This window comes from Chiloscyllium plagiosum, chromosome 6 (assembly GCF_004010195.1).
Source record: "Chiloscyllium plagiosum isolate BGI_BamShark_2017 chromosome 6, ASM401019v2, whole genome shotgun sequence".
Classification (NCBI taxonomy): domain Eukaryota; kingdom Metazoa; phylum Chordata; class Chondrichthyes; order Orectolobiformes; family Hemiscylliidae; genus Chiloscyllium; species Chiloscyllium plagiosum.
This window is the reverse complement of record NC_057715.1, coordinates 57,745,325-57,769,320: the sequence shown is the minus strand read 5'-3', so window position 1 is coordinate 57,769,320 and position 23,996 is coordinate 57,745,325. Positions and strand designations below refer to the sequence as shown.

The window sequence follows — 23,996 nt, the reverse complement described above, 5'->3', positions numbered from 1 at the left end:
TCTTTTCCCTGGGGTCGGGGAGTCCAGAACTAGAGGGCATAGGTTTAGGGTGAGAGGGGAAAGATATAAAAGAGACCTAAGGGGCAACTTTTTCACGCAGAGGGTGGTACGTGTATGGAATGAGCTGCCAGAGGATGTGGTGGAGGCTGGTACAATTGCAACATTTAAGAGGCATTTGGATGGGTATGTGAATAGGAAGGGCTAGGAGGGATATGGGCCGGATGCTGGCAGGTGGGACTAGATTGGGTTGGGATATCTGGTCGGCATGGACGGGTTGGACCGAAGGGTCTGTTTCCATGCTTACAATTATTCTTGTAGCAGGAAAAGACAATATTATTGTAAACGATATGAAGAGCTATTATGAAGGAAAACAAATGTCAAAGTTAAAATGAACTGAACAGAACATGACTGCTATGGAAGGTCACGTGTATTTAATATGAATATGATGTTATTGTCAAATTGTAAGCTAAGTGGAATAAATGTAGTGTTAGGAGGAAATAATCATTGAAAATTTCCTTTTCACTTTTTTCTCTGTGGGAAGGCATAATGGAGATGCATGTCTCTTACTACTATTATACCATTTAGAAACTTGAGTCCTAAAGGTGAAGGACAAAGTATTGCTTTAAATTTGCATTTCTATATTACGAGTGTTAAAAAGGGGCAAGACCTTTATTCATTTCTTCATTGGATGTGCATGTCAGTATCAAGGTCAACATTTATTGCTATCCCACTAGCCCTGGAAGAAAGTGATGATGAATTGTCTTATCAAACAATTATGGTTCTTGGGGAGTACATAAGGTCCCCAATTTATGAATATCTAATTTATGAACACTTGTACTTACAAATGCAATTCCATATGTGGTTTAAATTTTAAAGACCTAATGTATGAACATTTCTAATAATTACAAACGGTTACTTTCCATCGTTTTGCATGGTGCTCCAACTTGCGAATAAATTGACTCATGAACAGACTCCAGAACCTGTTCACAACCCAAGGACTGCCTGTCTGAAATGTGATTTGGAAGGGAGTTGTAGGATTTTGATCCAGCAACAATGATTAACATCAGAATGGTGTGTGGCTTGGAGTGAAAATTGCAGGATCTGTGTTTAAAAATCTCAGCATAATGAAATATTGTTAACCAATGTGGTAATCAGTACAGCTTTCAAACTTCCAAAGGAACTCTTTCATTTCTTTGTCCATTCAAATTTCCTATGTTGTTTAATAAATTTGTCAGAGGAGCCACAACAGTACTAAAATCAAAATAAACTTCCAATAAAATATTTTTGCAAATACAGAGGAACCTTGAATATCTGAACGATATGGGTGGGAAGTATTTTGTTGGATAATCGAATGCCAGATAATACAGTTTAGCCAAGCATCGGGACCTTGCAATCGTGCTAGATAATCTGAAATTCGAATAATCGAATGCTGGATAATTGAAGTTCCTCTGTATACCACAATTTCCCATTTGATTTAGACACAGGAAAATTCAAGGTAGCTCTTATTTTTTGTTTCTCAAGGTGCAAGATTGGCTTGAGGCCAGTATGGCCCAAATGAATCACTCTTGCTTTGGTAAATTCACTTCTTTAGCCCAATTTACATGCAAATAGTTTATTTGTAACTGATCAAACAATTTGTTAAAGGGATGTAGATGTTCATCCTAGATTTGTTAAGCACAACCAAGTCATCAATGTATTTAACATAACAACATATTCCTTCAATGACCTTGGTGATTATCCTTAAGTTATTTTTCATTCCAAATGGCATGGCTTTACATTGATAAAGTCTATCCACATTACAAAAACTGATATATTTTTGGCTGCATCAATCTTGCCAACATTCTTCTATTTGCTAATACCTCTTTAAGTTGATCTGGAGTTGTGGCATTCCCAGGTATCTCCTGCCCTTGTTCTTTTGATTTGTAGAGGCCACAGATTTGGAAGGTACTATTTGAAAACCTCAGTGAGATATTGCAGTGCATCTTACAGATAATACACATTGCTTCTATGATGCATCAAGTAGGCTGTTCGTCCTGATGATGTGAAGCTTGTTCAGTGTCACTGGGACTGCACTGAAACAGGCAAGATTTGACTATTCTATTACACTCCTGTTTGAAGGTAAGGTATAGGCTTTGCAGAGGCAGGAAGTTTGTTACTCATTGCATAATTCCTAGCTCTGATCTACATTTATAGCCACAGTATTTACATGGCTGCTCCAATTCAGTTTCACATCAGTGGTAACCCCAGGATGTTCATAGTGAAGGATTCAGCAATACTAATGTTATTGAATATAAAGAAGTATTGGTTAGATTCACCTAATTGAAGATGGTCATTACGTGGCACTTGTGTCATATGTATGTTACTGGCTATTTCTCAGCCCAGGCTTGAATGTTGTCCAAGTCTTGCTGGGTGTGATAAGGGCTGCTTTAGTCTTCAAGGTGTTGCAAAGGATGCTGACTATTATTTATTCACCAGCATAAATCCCCATTTTTATCTTCTTGCTATTAATACATGGGGTGTAGGGAACTGCTGGTTACAACAGAATTTATTGCCATTCCTAATTGCCCACAGGACAATTAAGAGCCAACCCCATTGCTCTGGGTTTGGAGTGATGTGTAGGCCAGATCAGTATTTTCACTTCCCTAAAGAGCATTAAATAAAGCAAATAGATTTTTAGAGCAACTGACATGGTCACAATAAGACTGGCTTCTAAAGAATGTCAGATCTGAGTTTTTTTCTACTGGATTTAAATTTCGCAATATGTCATGGTGGGATTTGAATCCATATCTCCAAAACATTAGCTTAGGGATTTGGATTGTTCGCCCAGTGACATTGCCAGTGCATTACACCTCCTCTATACTGAAGCAAGGGTCGTTGATGCACGAGCTAAAGGTGATTGGACCAAGACTCTACTCTGAAGAACTGTTATAGTGCTGTCAGGGGCTGAAATTATTTCTAGCATCCAAAATCATCTTCCTTTGTGCTGGGCATAACTTCAACATCCAAGAGTTTTCTCCCTGATTCCCACTGACTTTGGTTTTGCTAGGTCATTTTGATACCATATTAAATCAAATGCTGTCCTAATGTCAAAGGCAGTCAATACTACCTCACCTCTGGAATTTAGCTCTTTTGTCCAAATTTGGACCAAGGCTGTTATGAAGCCAGGATCTAAGTGGCCCTGGCAGAAACCAAACTTAGCATCAGTGAGTGGGCTATTCCTTCTCAAGAAATGCTTGATACCATTATTGATGATGACTTTCATTTTTGCTGATGATTGACAATAGATTGATAAGGTGGTAGTTGGACAGGTAAAATTTGTCCTGCCTTTTCTGCACAGTATACACTTTGGAAATTTTCCAAATTGTTGAGTATTGTAACAGTTTTAATTTTTGTTTCATTTTTTATTTGTTTTGCAAGTTGTGCTAGGTTGTCTGGAGATTGTTTATAAGCACTCTTAAGATGGTTAGTTGCTTGAGGTGAATGGGTCGGGGCAGTAGAAGAAATAAAACTGCTGTTGTCTAGCAACAGGAGTAAAATATCACAGAACGACTCAAAACATTATAGTGATAAGAAGTCTGGCCAGAAAACTGCTATGTTGCTCTGAAAGTGCTTCAAAGTCAGCAAGAGCGTTCCAGAAACCATTTCCAGTTGTATATCATGACAACTGAAGATGGAAGCTTCACATAAGGGCAACCTTTCACTGAGGTTTGTGTGTCAGAAAGGTTGCTGTTCAATATAAAAGGGTTCAATCTTTCTATCTAATACGATTTTTAAATAAGATTTTGCACACTGTAATGTAACTTTTTTTGTGCAATCAGCTTTTATGTTCTTTTGATAAAAATACATCAGCAACCTCCTGTGAACATATTCAGTGACTGTCCACAACAGTAAATAAATCGCAAAAATTACCTTATGATGTATCAGTCCAGGTCTCACTTTGGCTCTGCCTGGTCCAGTAGTGCTATCATCTGGGATCATAACACCCGTCACTATTGCTCTTCCACTCCTCCTCCTTCTTTGCTATGTAGCTTAGCCATATATGGTGCCACAGGCATGAATTGTGCATCACTCCTCTGAGAAGCAATTGCTCTGACTAGGATCCATAATAGAAAACCTATTTGTGAGCCACCTTGTCTCAGGGAACTGTTGTACTATCTGCATGTCCAGTGGTCACCCATTCCCCATTTGCCTGCATGCCCCCATCCTGTAGTGTGACCACCTTATGAAATGTGCCAAACCCATATTCCCCTGCCTCACAGATATACCATAGTAACTCCAGCTGCTGCTTGAATTCAAAACCCCAGAACTGACATTTCTGTGTTCCTGCTGCCTGTGATATTTCCTGCACCAGTACTCATCTAGATCATATGAAATGTCCACAACTCCCCACATGCCATAGAATGTGTTTGTCGTATGGCTGAGCTGCACCGTTAAACTGTAAACCTACTTTTAGAATATTTATTGTTAGCATTTGAAAAGTAGATTTACGCAATGTTGTTCACCAGTCAGCTACTTCCCCTATATATATAAATTGAATACATAAGGCTAAGAATAATAACCAATTCCCACCGGGTGAAAAAAAATTTAAGTAAAGGAGCAACTCTTTTCCTCTTCATGGAACTCCTCAACTCACTAAACTGCCAGGACCCTGTTCAAGTCACATTCAGTGACAGAAAAGGAGTCTAATCCAGTTTCCTTAATTCATTGGAGGATAGTTCTTATTTGCTGGTTTAGGAGGGTTTTTGTGTCATGGTAGTGTTTCTTCCTCTGAACCTGGAGTCCTGGGTTCAAGTCTTTCATGCTGTAGAATTATGTATTAAGATCTCTGAACAGATTGATTAGAAAATACCTACACTTGTTTACATCCCTTGTCTCAAGTTTAAACAGTAACTTTCAATTAAATGATAGCTACAAAACATTGAGATTTTTAGAAAAAGAATTAAAATTACCCTGGCTCACCGAGTCTCCAGCAGTTTATTCAAGTTATACTGGAATGCTGTATTTATATGTTTTGATACCACTATCTAATGAAACAGAAATTCTTCCCTTAGGAGTAGTAGGGAAGTAATCAATTCTGCATTTCCAGAGGTGACTTCAGAACATTCTTCAAATGTTTTGTATACCAGATTCATCCCTGGAGACAGTGTTGAATGATTTTTTCAATATTGTGATGACACAGCTGGGAAGTTCTTCATTGGAGTTGGAAGTGTTTCATTTTGTCAAGCCAGCAGTTCAAATTTTTCCCAGTGTGTACAGGAGAAGTAGAGAGAGAACACAACTTTAAGCTGATTATCTTCTTCTTCAAGGAGTTGTGATGGTTTGGGTTCAAAGTATTTGTCTCTTGAATCAATTTTTCCCTGAATGGTCTTCACTGCTGCTACATAAATGTCATTATGAGCATCACAGCCCAGTTGCTCAAAGCACACTTCATCCAAAATTCTATCCCAGACCAAGACCAGATCCCATTCACCAATCAACACAATCCATGTTGACTCATATTGATCTGTATGAACACTAATTTAAAATGTTCAGAATTGAGCTTAAATCCTTTGTTGTCTTACTCATCTTTATCATTTGAATGGAAATAAGGTCAGATGAGTATGTGAAATGAGTTGCCAATTTTGTGTTACTGCACAGGTGTAAAAATTTAACTGCACAAAATTCTTGATATGATAGTTACTTAAGTATTCTTTTCTTATATAGCGAAAGAAAATAAACCTCTAACTTTAAATAACAAATGCAATGTATTTTATAGTTCTACGAAAGTAATCTGAATACATCTCTGGCAGTCAGCTTCTCTATCTATTCCAGTCAAGGACTTTATTGATCCTACTTAAGCAAGATTTTTCCACTCAAGGGTGTGCGAAGCTCCAGCTGGCTTGTGATTCATATCACCTTGGAAACCACATGTTTTGTGTATGAATATCATTTTTTCCATATTCTAGCACATTACTTTGGGTCATTCCGAGCAATATATGACTGCCATTTAACAGTGTATTATTAATTATTCAATGACAAATTCTATACATGTAACAACTCATTTTTTGACATTAAATGAGGAAGTGAATTCAAGTTAATTAACTTCACTCAAAATTTTGGATTTTCTTGATCTTACTTTTTAAGAGGTGCCATTGTGAAGGATTTGAAATAAGGTTGATAGGAAGGAACATCTATCTTCATCATGAGGAAACTCGATGGCATTGAGTTCTTTTAGTTGTAATAGATACACATAGTCTAACTGTAGCACATTATATTTCAATGGAGAATTGATGAACTATGTAAATATCATGTGAAATAAAATAAAATACAAACTTAGAAGAAAGTTACTGCAGATGCTGGAATCTGTAATAGGAACAACAAATGCTGGTGATCACAGTGGGTCAGACAGTATCCATGGAGAGCAAGCTAACATTGAGTCTTGACTCTTCATCAGAGCTCTGATGATACCACCTAGACTCGAAACATTAGCATGCTCTCTCTCCATGGATGCTGTCTGACCGGCTGTGCTCTCCAGCATTTGTTAGTTTCAAAACTACAAATTTGGCAGTTATTTTCTTTTAACTGCCAGAACCAGAGAGAAAAACATTATTTTACAAAAATTAAGGCAAAGCAAGTCAAAAAAATGTAAATTCCGAAAACGTTAAATTGATAATACAAAAGCATCTTCTTAGATATCATCAGCCGTGCCCTAGTAATCCAAGCTAAGTCAAGCTCCAGGTTTTCTTTGTAGACCCAATCTGAATTGGTCTGAATCACATACTGCTAAGGACTTTTGGATTGAGGCTTAAAATGTTGGTATAAAATATTATGTTAATTCAATTTGGCTATAAAATCACATATAGACAAGTGTCTTCCTTGATATTCTTCATTCCTTCCACTGATTTCTATTCTATCCTAGCTGCTGAAACGTACTTTCTGTAACTACCTTTTGACCAGCAACTAACTCCAAATACCTGACACAAAAAAAAGGAAACATTGCCACTCAAATGTATACAACTCACAAACAGCTCGAGAGGCAACAGCAACACACCTTCCTCTTGCTCTGAACTCTAATCTGTTTGGTTTACAGGTATGTAATCTTTGAAAGTTAGTTACATTTACCAAGTTAATTATGGCAACAAATTATATAATCGAGAGAATGATATATGTAATATGCACAGAACAAATTACACAGAAAGAAAACATTTGTATGTTTCATTGCTTACAAAATATCAAAATCATTACCTCTGAAAAGGAAAAAAGAATCCAAGAGTTCCATAATGTGAATTAAACCATGTCTAAGGGGATGAGGTAAATGACAAATCTGTTCGAGTCTTGAAGCAACTTACTTCGATACAATAAATACATCATTCACCACTAAAATTTGAGCTTTTGCTTATATGATCTTAATGAAACATATCCAGAAGATAGGAAAAGGAAATTTCACAATATATAAAGCCATAGAATTCAAGGGTTTGCAATAACTTGTTTCCTACAATATCCAAACAGAGCCATTAAAATTTCATAATTTGTTTAAGTGACATGACTTAGAGTCACAAAGTCGTACAGCATGGAAACAGACTCTTTGGTCAAACTCATCCATGACAAACAAATGTCCTAAATAAATCTAGTCCCATTTGCCAGCATTTGGCCAATACCCCTCTAAACCCTCCCTATTCATATACCCATCCAGCCTCCACCACTTAATCTGACAGTTTATTCCATACACACACACCCTCTGCGTGAAAAAGGTGTCCATTAGGTCCCTTCTAAATCTTTCCTTTGATACCTTAAACCTATGCCCTCTAGTTTCGTACTCCCACAGCCAGGGGAAAGAATCTTAGCTATTCACCCTGTCCATGCCTCTCATGATTTTATAAACCTCTGTAAGATCGCCCCTCAGTCTCTGATGCTCCAGAAAAAATAGCCATAGCCATAGCCATAGCCATAGCCTATGGGCAGCATGGTGGCACAGTGGTTAGCACTGCTGCCTCACAGCACCAGAGACCCAGGTTCAATTCCCGCCTCAGGCAACTGTATGTGTGGAGTTTGCACATTCTCCCCATGTCTGCATGGGTTTTTTCCGGGTGCTCCAGTTTCCTCCCACAGTCCAAAAATGTGCAAGTTAGATGAATTGACCATGCTAAATTGTCCGTAGTGTTAGGTGAAGGGGTAAATGTAGGGGAATGGGTCTGGGTGGGTTGCTCTTCGAAGGGTCGGTATGAACTTGATGGGCCAAAGGGCCTGATTCCACACTGTAAGTAATCTAATCTAATCTATTCGGCCTCTCCCTATAGCCCAACCCTTCAACCCTGGCAACATCCCTGTAAATCTTTCAAGTTTCACATCTTTCCCATAGCAGGGAGACCAGAATTGCATGTAGCATTCCAAAAGTGGCTTAACCAACATCCTGCACAGCCACAAAATGACCTCCCAACTCTTATACTCAATGCACTGACCAATAAAGGCTAGTTCTCTCTGTATTCCATGTGATCTAACCTTACTGTGTCAGAGTGCCAGGAACTGAGACCAAAGGTACACAAACCAGAGGCTCCCTCAGACCCATAGTCTCACTCCTTGGCATGCTGACATACAGACTAGCAAAGGAACTTCAACGCAAACTGAAGAAGACTCCTAGTAGAAGACTCACGCCACACCATTCACTCCACCCAGAATTCCCGAACATCATCAAAGACACCAAGGTAGAGGAAAACGAGGTCATGGTTTCCTTTGACGTGGTGGCCCTATTCACACCAATAAACATTACCTTGGCCAGCATCCTTATTGATATAAAGTTCACTAAAGAGGAAGAGAACAACAACAGGCTCCCCTTCCTGGATGTTACAGTAGAACGAAAAGCCAATGGAGAGCTGCAGACCAAGGTCTACAGGAAAGCAACACATAGAGACCACATCATCCCAACACCCACAAATGGAGCTGTATCATGGCATTATTTAAACAAACCACAACACACTGCAGCACCTAGGAACTATGAAACACCTATACAACACATTCAAGAACAACGGGTACCCGAAAAGCACATTCTGCCTTTGTTGCAAGGGGCTAGGGTTCAAAAAGAGGGAGTTATTGTTACAGCTGTAGAAGTTGTTGGTGAGGCTGCACCTCAAATACTATGTACAGCATTGGTCCCTGTATTTTAAAAAAAATTCTGGTGTTGAAGGCAGTTCAGGAGGGATCCACGAAGCTGTTTCCCGGGTTGAAGGAGTTGACATATCAAGGCCTTTATTCATTTCAGTTTAGAAGAATGAGGGGTGATCTTATTGAACCATAAAAGGAAAGTATCCCCACTACAGTAAGTTGTTGGTCCTTGCAATGCAAGTGTAGATATTTTCTAAATAATCTGTTCAGCAATGTTAGTATAATGTCAGTGCATGCTTCTAGATCACACTGCTGGTGCATAGCTGAGTAGCCAGTATGATCAAAATGGGCTTATGTATGTTGGATGCCAATGTCCAGGGAGGTGGATTGAGTATGGCTGATGTCCCTGTCCCCTGTCCCTTGTCCTGAGCTGACCGAGTTGCAGACAGCATGGAGGTGGGTCGAAGCAAGTGGCAAGCTGAATCTGCCAGGTACACATTTTGGTTTCCTTGTCAAGGTTTTGAGATATTTAGCTTGTTTGATGGGAATGTGGGAGTATGAACATTAATGAAGCTAGTTTAGTGTTAACAAGATGTTTAACAAGCAGTAATTACATCAATTGACATCTCTGTTGCCAGTGAAAAGTTTGCCATGCCAGCTGTGAAAAGCATAAAAGATGGAGTGACATGATCCCTATTTCGAGATGGGCCTCGCTGCAATTTTTGTCAAATTTTACCACTCAACATATACACACTTTTATAAGTTTCCACCATTTGCCAGATCTCTGTCCACTCACCTAATCTTACCATATGCCTTTATAGTTTCTTTACTTGCCCATTTCTTTCTTTGGCAAATGGTTATTCTATCTAAGTCATTTATATAAATTGTGAAAGATTTAGCACCAACACTGATCCCTGTAACATACCATCCATTACATCACAGAATCCTATAATCCCAGCAGTGTGAAAACAGGACATTCAACCCATCGAGTCTGCACCAACTCTCCAGGAGCATCCCACTTAGACCCAGAACCCAATCCAACCAATGTAATTTTAATGGCTAATCCACCTAACCTACACATCCCTGGACACCAATGGGGAATTTAGTATAGCTAGTCAACCTAACTTGCATATCTTTGGACTTGCCATCTTGCCAACCAGAAAATGACAGCACTATGTCTGTTTTTTTTCTTGTTAGCTAGTCATCTATTATTAATATCAATATGTTACTATCTGTACCATAAACTTTTATTTTGATGATATTTTTTACTTTTATAAATGAGTTTATATATATTGAAACCTACAACGTGAAATAAGATTTATTTTATTTGTTCATGGAATGTGAGCGTCTGTGGCAGATAAAGGTAAACCACATTTTTGTGTGTCTACAGTCATATAATTGTCAGGTACAGATGACAGATTTCCGTTGCTGAACCAAATAAGTGTCTACAACAATTGAAAGTGATTACATGGTTACATTTTTATTTCAAATGTTATTGAATTCAAAGTTCGCTATGGTGGGATTTTTAAACCTATGTCACCAGAATAACAAACTAGGGTTCTGGATTAATAGTTTCCTGCAACTGCACCACCACCTCCTTCTTAGATTAGATACTCCTTTACTAGCACATTTTAAAATTACTAATACATTTCCAGTCTTTAAAATTTGATGTAAATGAGCAAAACACTCACCAACAAATCAATTAGTTGCTTCTCTGTGATAATACCTATTTTTATTTGAAATGTAGTTTGGGGATTGAGAGAGCTCACAGAGCTGACCTTTGACTGGCTTTCTGACCCCTCTCATGAAATTTTTCAACTGCTGTTTTCTTGCTGGTTGTTCCAGTTAGAAAAATAAAGTTGCACCCCATTCACACATCCTCACTGAGCTCTCTTAATCACCCATCCCTCAAATTTACAGCTTGTTTCAGTCGCACTCCAATAGAACTGCCCTCTAAATCTTTGTTTTACATTACTGAGATTTAAATGAATGAGCTTTCTGACAACTACAGAACTGGACTAGACCAGTTACTTAATTAACTAATCTTAACTGCTCTCCAGCAATAGTTCAACTGTAATTTCTGGCTGCCTTGTTCAGTCTGGGGAGAGCTAGTGCACTATGAATAAGAGAATCTGGCAAAATCTACTCAACAGTTAAGATGCTGTCAGAGTAGAGTTAATTGACTGTTAATATCATTGCCTGCAGTCTTATCTCTACAGAAGATCATTTTCCAGGCTCAGCTTGAGTCTAACTTTAGTCTCAACGTTTCCGAAATCTCGTTTCTGGATGAAATACTATGTTCATGAGAAAAGTGGGCCAACATCAGCACTGCAAGATCAACTTATGGAAAAGAATGTTTACTGACCACAGATTTCTGTACTCAGTCAAATATTACATGAACTAATGTTAATAACTTTTTTAAAAAAAAACTAAAACTAATTGTAACCTCTTCCCTCTCCTTCTGCTTGTTACTTCCTTCCTTGTTTCTGAGTATGTGTGTGGTATCTGTATAGTGACAAACATCCCCAAGGTTTGAATACATGATTAAATCATACTTCTTTTGTTTTAATCCTAAATAGAGTTTTGCGTTTATCTTTTAAAAATTGAAAATCCGTGAACAAATGAATTAAGGTAAATGTGTCATGGTCTATTTCATAAAGGAAAATAAAGATAAGTAAAAACTAAAAATGTCTCTGAATATGGACAGAAGACGAGAAAAATAAAAATAATTCACCTTCATCTCCTTATTCTATAATTCTTTCAAAATTTATAACAAATCAAAAGCAAAGAATTTAAAGGCAAGTCACTTAAGGTAGTGGTGCCCACAATTATAAATTGCATTAATCACACATGCAGTCATATGCTAAAGTACTCATCTTGATACGGTCATTCAAATAAAGCTTTGACTGTCCTTCAATCAAGTAGCATTTAAGACAGCGTTATCAGTATGACCATAAAGTGGCTTGTGAATCATACTGAAAATGTCGTCAGGGCTTCAGAAACATTTCTGAATACAAGCTTTATGTTCTGCAGGAGGAAAACATTTTGTCATGGAAACAGGGCCCAGCTATTTAACAAAGAGTATTTTCAGAGTCTAGAACCATTACAGTGTTGCAAAATGGTATTACAGTTAATTTCATTTTAATACTGTATGTTAATATATACATACACCTTATATATACAAGCACTTCAGATATTTTCTATGCATTGAAGAAAAGGTTATAGCAAAGCAAAGGTCACAGTCTAATTTAAACTTAAGCATATACAATGATCTTTCTGTATTTACTGAAATGACAATTTAATTTCACCAATAATACATTGCTTCAATAGTAAAACAAGCAGAGATTTAGGCTGAATTACTGATAGTCAACTTAATTTTATTCTCCGAGAGAATTTAATTTTAATCTGCTGGTGTTTTAAAGAGTCTTTTCTCTGCCCTTCCCATAAAAATACAGCTGTGAAAAATAAAATTATATCTAAGGTTTGCAAGAAGACAATTCAAATCTTTTTGCTGTAAAATTAAAGCTGACTTACCTTTTTTGTTAAAATCGGATATCCAGGAGGATGTCACTGGTTAAATCGAAGTACTGTGGGTTTACTGTATTTAGAAATTATTACAAGATGCCTGACTCTTAGGAGGATGATACAGGACACAGAAACAATCCCATTAGTGTCATATTGTTGTGAGAAGCAGTGGTTTTGTGTAATGACTGTACAAGTTGCTTTTAAATAATTTGTGCTGTTATCAGATCAATCCGTTTTGTCTTGAATTATTTTATGTACATACATCTGTAGATAATCTCAAAGAGATGCAACCAGATTTGTTGGATATTTTAACTACAAAATAATATATTTAGAGATGTAAAGGGCTAAAAATGAAATTATGTTATTAGGGTAGCATATATAAGGCTGCACATGAACATAAAGGGTTGAACCTGAAATCTGCTAAGTGCCATTTTTGGTGAGATTCATGGAGGGTTTTTCTCTGTGATGCCTAGGATGTTTTCTCACACTGTTATTCCAAACTCATCTCATTAACTCGGTAGCAGGACCCCACGCTGCACTGCTCATCCAATCAAGAACTGACAATCTAGTGAAGCCCTTCACAACTTGTGAGATTTGCCATACACATAAAAGGGAAATCGGTGACCCAGTTTGTGCACAGGGAAATCAAGGTCCGAGTGGATGGGTTGTTGTAGAGGAAAGCCCAGGACATGCAGAGGGGGCAATGATACCAGATCTGGCCAATCTGGTCTGAGCTTGCCACCTAGGTCGATGCAATATCCAAGGTCTGGAGAAACACATAGTAACACTGCAAGAATGTCAATGAGCTTCTCTTCTTTACCAGGGTAAGGGCAATATCTTCTCTCAATCTCATGCCCACTTTATCCCTGCTAATGCACACACTTTTTACCAGGGGCACAATCTATCACTCTCATCATATGTAATATCTCCCTTTACTCAATCTTTCTCACCCCAAATGCACACCACTAACCCTGCACGTCCTCTGCACTGCCTAGTTCCTCACTTTGGATTTCTCACCACCTCTCTCCCAGCTACATCAACACTAATAGCTGTTTCATCTCTTTTTATCTCATCCAAATGCTCCCTTTGCCTTATTACCAGGGAAAACAGCCCATAACTGGACCGAAATGACCCGGACAAGTGATGAACAGCTCAATACCCGTTATGAGAAGTGAATTTCATCCCATGCTGGCCAGTCCAGGATTGGCCCTATGAAACATCCATGTCTCAGCAAGAAGAAAGAAGCAGGCAATGGGAACTTAGAAGTTGATCACTACTTTGGCAACTTGGATTACTTTTTGCCAAGTTTATCATTTACAGCTACAAGTGACATAGATTCCTGCTGCATGGTGTGGTAAAGAGTTCTTGGGCAAGGAGTTAAACTGCACACAGATGGTTAATGCCGAAGGTTCATGCAGCACGTAGTGCTCACAGACGTGCTTCAGGTTCAGTGTATGAATGTCTGTTTAATACTATTGTTCTTTGAATTGCCTCATGTCACTTGAAATTGAAGCTCCTTCATTCAGCATGAAACACATATCTCAATCATTCTGGGTATGATACTAGCCATTTTTAGCCCCAGGTACATTTGCCTATTTACAGTATGATGGAGGTGGTTGTTCCTTAGCCAATGAGTCTCAGGTTCAGCCTCTGACTGTTGGTGAACTCCCAAATATGCACATTCCTTTATGCACCCTCCCCATCAATATTATAGGCTTTGCACTTATTCATTTCCACCTAACCTTGCACTTATTCATTCCCACCTAATCTGCACTTAGTCTCTATCTCTCCACTTTACCCCTGCAGCCTCAGGTATATTGAGTACATGCTTGATGTAGTAGTGCATTTACCTTCCATGGAAGCCAGGGTGCTGATGATGTCAATACCTCTCACTCCCGCATCACCCTTCCCTTCAAATGCTCTTTTGGTAACAAACCAGCTCAGTGTGGCAAGAGGGAAAGAGGGAAAAATCATGTCTGTACTGACTGGGATGGAGTGCTCTCTAATGCATTCGCAATCAGGGATGGGAGAAGGGCTCAATTTACTTTACTGAGATGAAAGTCATGATAAAGTCTGGGAGATCAAATTTAGGCTTACTAGGGAAGGAAGGATGCAGAACTCCTTTGTCTTTTACTGTTTGCCTTCAGTGCTGTAGTAAGTACGTGGTACAGATGTGGTGTTGGGAGGTTTGGAAGCCAGACTTCTGCTTGTTGAGGAGGGCCAGGTTTTGTTAATAGTATCTATGTTCAGTAGGGTTTTTTATGTCAGATTTCTTCTCAGACTTCTTCTGGCTTGTGTATTCATTTTCGTTAAAGTGCTTTGATTGCAATCAGTATGGGTTTTGGTGACAGAATGTCAGTTCAATAAGGAATGCTGTAGTCGATATAAAGAAGACCACGAGACGTGGAGGTGCATGTTTCTTCTTATGGGATAAAATCTTGTAGCTGTACTTTTGCTCAGTAGGGTGGAGCTTTATGAATATGTTTAATGGGTTTGTGAAGTTGGTACATATAACATAGAACATAACAGCGCAGTACCATCGGCCCTCGATGTTGCAACACCCTGTGAAACCAATGTGAAGCCCATCTAGACTATTCTATTCTCGTCCATATGCCTATCCAATGACCACTTAAATGCCTGTAAAGTTGGTGTATCTACAACTATTGCAGGCAGTGCATTCCATGCCCCTACTAATCTCTGAGCAAAGAAACTACCTCTGACATCTGTCCTATATCTATCACCCCTCAGTTTGAAGCTATGCCCCCTCGTACTAGCCATTACCATCTGAGGAAAAAGGCTCTCACTGTCCACCCATGTCTCAATTAAGTCACCTCTCAAACTTCTTCTCTCTAACGAAAACAGCCTCAAGTCCCTCAACCTTTCCTCATAAGACCTGCCCTCCATACCAGGCAACAGCCTAGTAAATCTCTACTGAACCCTTTCTAAAGCTTCGACATCAATAATGTGGTGAGCAGAACTGCACACAATATTCCAAGTGTGGTCGCACCAGAGTTTTGTACAGCTGCAGAATGACCTAATGGTTCTGAAACTCGATCCCTCTACTAATAAAAGCTAACACACCGTATGCCTTCTTTACAGCCCTATCAACCTGGGTGGCAACTTTGAGGAACCTATGTACATGGACACCGAGATCTCTCTACTCATCTACACTACCAAGAATCTTACCATTGGCCCAGTACTCTGCATTTCTGTTACTACTTCCAAAGTGAATCACCTCACTGTATTAAATTCCATTTGCCACTTTTAGCACAGTTCTTCAGCTTATCTGTGTCCCTCTGTAACTCACAACATCCTTCGGCACTATCCACAACTCCACTGACCTTAGTGTCATCCGCAAATTTACTAACCCATTCTGCTACGCCCTCATCCATGTCATTTATAAAAATGAAAAACTGCACTGGACCCAGAACAGATAAGCGGGATAAGCAGAAGCGCTTATCCCTATCAGGTTTGCTCTGCCATTCACTGAAATCATGACTGATCTGATAATCTTCAGTGCTACACTCCTGCCTTTTCCCTATAACCCTTCATTACCTAACTGATTAAAAATCTGTATTTCTCAGTCTTGAATTTATTTAATGACCCAATCTTGATAGCCTTTTGCAGTAAAAAACTCCACAGATTCACAATACTATGGGAGAAGAAATTTTACCTCATCTCTGTCTCAAATATGCAACCCCTTATTCTGAGATGATTCCCTCTGGTCATAGACTCTCCAAAAGTGGAATTAACCTTTCCATATCCACCTTGTCAAGTCCACTAAGAATCTTGTATGTTTCAATAAGGTGACCTTTCATTCTTCTAAGTTCCAATTAATGCAGGCCTAACCTACTCCACCTTTCCTCATAAGACAGCTCCTTCATACCCACTATCAGTGTAGCAAATCGTTCCTGACTATCTCCAATGCCCAATATCTTTTATTAGGTAAGAGGTCCAAAACTGTTCCACTGTGGCCTGAATAGTGTCTAGTATAATATTAATAAAACCTTCCTATTTGTATACTCCATTCACTTTGTAACTAAGGCCAACGTTCTATTGCCTTCCCTATAACCCACTGAACTTGGATGATGGCTTTTTTGTGGTTGATGGATGCGGACTCCAAAATCCTCTGTTTTTTGGTTTTCTGCAGTCTTCCTCCAAATTTATTGAAATAACATTCAGCTACTTTATTCATGCTAAAGTGCATAACATCACATTTTCCCACGTCATATTCCATCGGCCAATGTTTTTTCCCACTTGCTTAACATGTTTATATTTCTCTGTAGATTCCTTGTGTCTACTTGAGTTGTGGTAGTGGGGAAGAATGTTTTAGGTTACAGAGAGACACAGATAAGCTGCAGTGCTTGCTGAGAGGTGGCAAATGGAGTTTAAAGCAGAAGGAGTAACAGGAATGCAGAGTAATGGGCTAATGGTAAGATTCTTGGTAGATGAGCAGAGAGATCTCTGTGTCCAGATATATAGATCCTTGAAAGTTGCTACCCAAGTTGATAGAGTTGTTCAGAAGGCATACAGTGTGTTAGCTTTTATGGGTAGAGGGACTGAGTTTCGGTACCATGAGACCATGCTGCAGCTGTACAAACTCTGGTGTGGCTACATTTGGAGTATTGCATACAATTCTGGTCACCGCATCATAGGAAGCATCTGGAAACTTTGGCAAGGGTTCAGAAGAGATTTACTAAGATGTTGCCTGGTATGGAGGGAAGGTCTCACAAGGAAAGGCTGAGGGACTTGAGGCTGTTTTCATTAGAGAGAAGATTGAGGGGCGACTTAATTGAGACATAAGATAATCAGAGGGTTTTATATAGATTGGACAGTGAGAGGCTTTTTCCTTGGATGGTAATGGCTAGCATGAAGGGGCATAGCTTCAAATTGAGGGGTGATAGATATAGGTCAGATGTCAGAAATAGTTTCTTTACTGCAACAATAGTAGGGCATTTAAATGGTCATTGGATAGGCATATGGACGAGAATGAAATAGTGTAGGTGAGATAGGCTTCAGATTGGTTCCACAGGTTGGCGCAACATCGAAGGTTGAAGGGCCTGTACAGTGCTGTAATGTTCTATATTCTATGTGTCATCCTCACCTACTTTTATATCATCTGCAAACTTGGCTATAGTATACATTCATTTGCTTCATCAAAGTTACTGACACATTTTGTAAATAATTGTGGCCCCAGCAGTGATCCTTGTGGCCTTCCAATACTTACAGGTTGCCATTCTGAAAATGCCCCTTTCATCCCAACTCTGTTTTCTGTTAGTTAGCCAATTCTCTATCTGTGCTAATGTACTATCTCCAAAACTCTGAGCTCTTGTCTTATTTGGTAGCCTAAATGGTACTGGCTACCATAGTACTTTATCAAATGTTTTCTGAAAATTTAAACTTATTACACTTATTGCCTTCCTTTTAACAAGTTTATCCTGCTTGTTACCTCCTCAAAGACTTCTAGAAAATTTGTCAGGAATAATTTCCCCTTCATGAAACCATGCTGACTCTGCTTTACATATTAGGTATTTCTAAATGGTCTTCTATTAAATCCTTTGTAATTGTCTCTAATATTTTTCTAATAACAGATGTTAAGCTAACTGGCCTGTAGTTACCTATTTTTATCTCCTTCTCTTAATTAATCACTTGGGACAGTAGAGCAATATTGCATTCCTGCATCCATTCTGATTAAGTCAGTGGTGGGAAGGCCTGTGGATGTTGGGTCATACTGCCATTAATTGAGCTCTTTAAGTGGGTAATTAATACCCAGTAAAGGGTCTCACACCACTGCTGCTGGCATTAACCCAGTGGTGGGTAGGGTGCTTGCCATTCAGAAGGCATGAAAAGCACATTTACACAGCCTTGCTCGTGGCATATCATGGTGGGTGGTGGAAAGATCCCCAATCAATGACATGTAAAGTATAAACCAACTGATTCAGCACTGGGACTGGGGTGTTTACTGAAAGCCACCCCTGTCAATGTTGCTAAACCCACCTCCCCTGTAAACCTCACCCAGTGACCACATTCCCATAATCATTCACCTTCTTAGCCTCTCTTCATACAAAGCCTAGTGTGGATACAGTACTAACAACAATCATTGCCTCTCCAGTGTTGCTCAATAAACTAGACTGACTAGCAGCTCTCAGTAAGCCAGTCTTTCTTTTATTGTTTCATGGTGTGTAGATATTGTGCTTGTTGTTCCGTTCATAAATCCCCTTGAACTTGACTGACTTGCTAGGTTATTTGGGAGGCAATTAGGAATCAGCTACTTTACTGTTGATCTGAAGGCACACGGAGGCCAGACCAAGTAAAGATGGCAGAAGTTGTATAAGGAAATGATTCTGATGATGTTGTACTACATCTCAATCTCCACTAATCTAATGATATCACAAAGGTCTTACATAAAACAAAAAGGCAGTACATCTTCAGATTCTGAAGAGGTCAGCCCTATTATCATCCCAAGAGTCTTAGAAACAAGTAACTTGACATTGCTTTTTTTATATAAGACCTTTGTGATAAATTATAATAATCTTACAAATGTAACTTGTTGCTAATTGGTATCAACAAATTCACCACATGTTGTTTGAGAGAAGAACATCTTCTCATTAGACTGCCTTGGGATTCTCCCCACACCTTTAAGGCAAGTAAGCCCTGTAGGCACAGTGAGAAAAGGGGATGATATCACGAGCGGTTATCTTAAGCTTGAAGTACTTTATTGAAAAAAGGGAAAAATTTGGCCACTGTCTTCCAGTTTCACTCCCATGATGTTTCCCTGATGTCCTTAAGGCTTGGTCCCCTATTCCTCACTAACATGTTGCTCTTAGATGACAAAGTCATCTATTAAATGTCAACTATAAAAAGGATGGCTCACATATTCCTGAATCATGGGGTTCAACAAGAAGGTCTACAGCTTTGAAAGAACAACAACTCCACCAGCAGATATGGGCACCAGAGCTTGTGAATGAGGATCACATTACATTTTGAGATGACCACAGAGGAGTTTGAAACGTTTTACAAATAATGTGTGGCCATAACGACCTGACTATTCTGTTGGCGAGGGACCCACTGGTTTCTGAGCCTCCTAATGTGGAGATTGGAGAGACCCGAAATAGGCATTGTGAGCTCCCTTACCTCTCATCAGCAAACAGTTTCCAGGGACCCTTGCCTTCAGCTCACCATCTCCCCAGTCTGCTCTTATTGTGATCTCTTAAATATGTAAACCAAGCTACTCGTCACTGGGCAAGATCAGCAGAAAGCAGGAACTTTTTTTTTAAACTTTGTGATAAGGGGACTAGCAGGGATGGCAGTGCAGAGAGAGCAATGTTCCCCCTGCATAATGGTGAAGTGAGGGATGCTATTAGTGTCCCATCCAAGTACATCTGCAGGAAGTGCACCGAACACACGCTCCTCCAAGACCGTGTTAGGGAACTGGAGCGGGAGCCGGATGAACTTCGGACCATTCGGGAGGCAGAGGCAGTGATAGATATGAATTACAGGGAAGTAGTTACTCCTAGGCACAAAGAAAGCTGGACGACTGTTCGAAGGGGGAAAACACAGTCAATGGAGGGATCCCCTATGGTCGTTCCCCTGAAAAACATGTATATCGTTTTGGATACTGTTGAGGGGGACAACTTACAGGGGTATGCAGTGGGGCCCAGGTCTCTGGCACAGAGCCTGTCCCGGTTGCACAGAAGGGAAGGAGGGAACGGAGGAGAGTGTTAGTCATTGGGGACTCAATAGTTAGAGGCTCAGATAGAAGGTTTGTAGGGAACGAACGATACTTGCGGTTGGTGTGTTGCCTTCCAGGTGCCAGGGTCCGTAATGCCTCGGATCGTATTTTTTGGTCCTGAAGGGAGAGGGTGACCAGCCTCAAGTCATTGTCTATGTAGGTACCAACGACATAGGTAGAAAGAGGGATAGGGATGTAAGGCAGGATTTCAGGGAGCTAGGGTGGAAGCTAAGAGCTAGAACAAACAGAGTTGTTATCTCTGGTTTGTTACCCGTGCCACGCGATAGCTAGGCAAGGAATAGGGGGAGATATCAGCTGAACACGTGGCTGCAAGGATGGTGCAGAAGGGAGGGTTTCAGGTTCTTGGATAATTGGGGCTCATTCTAGGGAAGGTGGGACTTATACAAACAGGACGGTCTTCACTTGAATCAGAGGGGTACTAATATCCTGGGTGGAAAATTTGCCGGTGCTATTTGGGTGGGTTTAAACTAGCTCAGCAGGGAATGGGAACCAGAGGTGTAGTTGCAGTGCACAGGAGGATGCGAGTAGGAATGACAGGGACAGGATTTCAGGGTCATAGGAATGTGCTGGCAGTCAGCAAACTGGTTTGAACTGTGTCTACTTTAACGCCAGAAGAATCTGAAATAAGGTAGGTGAACTTGCAGCATGGATAGGTACCTGGGACTTCGATGTTGTGGCCATTTCGGAGACATGGTTGCGAGTTCCAGGGTTTAGGTCTTTCATTTAGAACAGGCAAGGTGGTAAAAGAGGGGGAGGTGTGGCCATGTTAGTCAAGGATAGTATAACAGTGGCTGAGAGAACTTATGACGAGGACTCGTCGACTGAAGTAGCGTGGGCTGAGGTTAGAAACAGGAGAGGAGAGGTCACACTACTTGGAGTTTTTTTTAATAGGCTTCCGAAGAGTTTCAGGGAGGTGGGAGAGAGGATTGGCATAACTATTCCGGGTAGGAGTGAAAGGAACAGGGTGGTCATTATGGGGGACTTCCCCAACACTGACTGGAAATACTATAAATCTAGTACGTCGGATGGATCAGTTTTTTTCCAATGTGTACAGGAGGGTTTCCTGACACCATATGTTGAAGGGCCGCCAAGAGGGGAGGTCACACTGGATATGGTGCTTGGTAATGAATCAGGCCAGGTGTTTGATTTAGTTGTAGGTGAACACTTTGGAGAGAGTGACCATAATTCAGTTACACTTAGTTTAATGGTGGAAAGGGATAGGTTCATGCCACAGGTCAAGAGTTATCGATGGGGCAAGGGCAATTATAATGCGATTAGGCAAGAATTAAGATGCATAGAATGGGGTAGCAAAATGCAGGGGATGCAGACAATGTAAATGTGGAGCTGGTTTAAGGAACAGATATTGCGTGTCCTTGATAGGTATGTCCCTGTCAGGCAGGGAGAAAGTGATGAAGTAACAGAACCATGATTTACTACAGAAATTGCATCTTTTGTTAAACAGAAGAAGGAGGCTTATGCGTTGATGAGGCAAGATGGTTCAGATGAGGCGATGGAGAGTTACAGATCAGTGAGGAAGGATTTAAAGAGAGAGTTAAGAAGGGCAAAGAGAGGACAAGAGCAGTTTTTAGCAAATAGAATAAAGGAGAACCCTAAAGCTTTCTATAGGCATGTGAGGAATAAAAGGATGATTAGGGTAGGAATCGGCCAGTCAAAAACAGATGTGGGAAGTTGAGTGTGGACCCCGTGGAGATTGGAGAGATGCTAAATAAACTTTTCTCATTGGTTTTCACTCAGGAAAAGGAGAATATTGTAGAGGCGAAGAATGAGGTACGAGATATTAGATTAGAAAGGATCAAGGTTAGTTACGAACAGGTGTTATCAATTCTAGAAGGAAAGAAAGTAGACAAGTCCCCTGGGCCTGATGGGATTTATGCAAGGATTCTCTGGGAAGCTAGGGAGGAGATAACAGAGCCTTTGGCTTTGATATTTGAGTCGTCATTGTCTGCAGGTTTAGTCCCAGAAGACTGGAGGATTGCAAACGTTGTGTCCTTTTTCAAGAAAGGCAGTAGAAATGACCCAGGTAATTATAGACCAGTGGGCCTTACTTCTGTTGTAGGAAAGGTTTTGGAAAGGATTATAAGAGAGAAGATTTATAATCATTTCGCAAGCAACAATTTGATTTTAGATAGTCAACATGGTTTTGTCAAGGGCAGGTCATGCCTCACAAACCTCGATGAGTTTTTTGAGAGGGTGACCAAGCATGTAGATATGGGTAGGGCAGTTGACGTGGTATACATGGACTTCAGTAAAGCCTTTGATAAGGTTCCACATGGTAGGCTGTTGGAGAAAATGCAGAGGCATGGAATTGAAGGTGATTTAGCAGTTTGAATTAGAAACTAGCTTTCTGAAAGAAGGCAGCGAGTGGTGGTTGATGGAAAATATTCAGCCTGGAGTCCGTAGACAAGTCCCCTGGGCCTGATGGGATTTATCCAAGGATTCTCTGGGAAGCTAGGGAGGAGATAGCAGAGCCTTTGGCTTTGATATTTGAGTCATCATTGTCTACAGGTTTAGTACCAGAAGACTGGAGGATTGCAAATGTGTCCTTGTTCAAGAAAGGCAGTAGAAATGACCCAGGTAATTATAGACCAGTGGGCCTTACTTCTGTTGTAGGAAAGGTTTTCGAAAGGATTATAAGAGAGAAGATTTATAATCATTTCGCAAGCAACAATTTGATTTCAGATAGTCAACATGGTTTTGTCAAGGGCAGGTCATGCCTCACAAACCTCGATGAGTTTTTTAAGAGGGTGACCAAGCATGTCGATATGGGTAGGGCAGTTGACGTGGTATACATGGACTTCAGTAAAGCCTTTGATAAGGTTCCACATGGTAGGCTGTTGGAGAAAATGCAGGGGCATGGAATTGAAGGTGATTTAGCAGTTTGAATTAGAAACTAGCTTTCTGAAAGAAGGCAGCGAGTGGTGGTTGATGGAAAATATTCAGCCTGGAGTCCAGTTACTAGTGGTGTACCACAAGGATCTGTTTTGGGACTACTGCTGTTTGTCATTTTTATAAATGACTTAGATGCAGGCATAGGTGGATGGATTAGTAAATTTTCAGACAACACTAAAGTCGGTGGAGTAGTGGACAGTTTGAAAGAATGTTACAGGTTGCAGAGGGACTTGGATAAACTGCAAAATTGGGCTGAGAGATGGCAAATGGAGCTCAATGCAGCTAAATGTGAGGTGATGGCATACAGTATGGTAGGTTTCATTCGTAGAGGGATTGAGTTCCGGAGCCGCAATATCATGCTGCAACTATACAAAACGCTGGTGCGGCCACACTTGGAATATTGTGTACAGTTTTAGTTCCCATATTTCGGGAAGATTGTGAAAGCATTGCAAAAGGTGCAGAGGTGATTTACCAGAACGTTGCCTGGTCTGGAGGGAAGGAGAAAGTGAGGACTGCAGATGCTGGAGACCAGAGTTGAAAAGTGTGGTGCTGGAAAAGCACAGCAGGCCAGGCAGCATCCCAGGAGCAGGAGAATCGACGTTTCGGGCATAAGCCCTTCTTCAGGAATGAGGCTGGTGTGCCAAGCGGGCTGAGATAAAAGGTAGGGGGGGAGGGAATTTGGGGGAGGGGCGCTGGGAATACGATAGGTGGAAGGAGGTGAGGGTGATGG

At 40.2% G+C, this 23,996-nt stretch overlaps 1 protein-coding gene across 14 annotated transcripts in view; it reads right to left on the bottom strand.

Moving 5' to 3' along the window:
• The window catches only part of dlg2 (discs, large homolog 2 (Drosophila)), a 968,837-nt gene that overhangs the window by 258,291 nt on the left and 686,550 nt on the right, over positions 1 to 23,996 (bottom strand). Inside the window, exon 1 of one of the 14 annotated variants that reach the window (XM_043691626.1) lies at positions 12,613 to 12,633. The exons of the other annotated variants lie outside the window; for them this stretch is intronic. The gene's annotated coding sequence lies outside the window, so the exon portion shown is untranslated. Of the gene's footprint in view, positions 1 to 12,612; positions 12,634 to 23,996 lie in introns of those variants that run through there. 14 annotated transcript variants of the gene reach the window in all.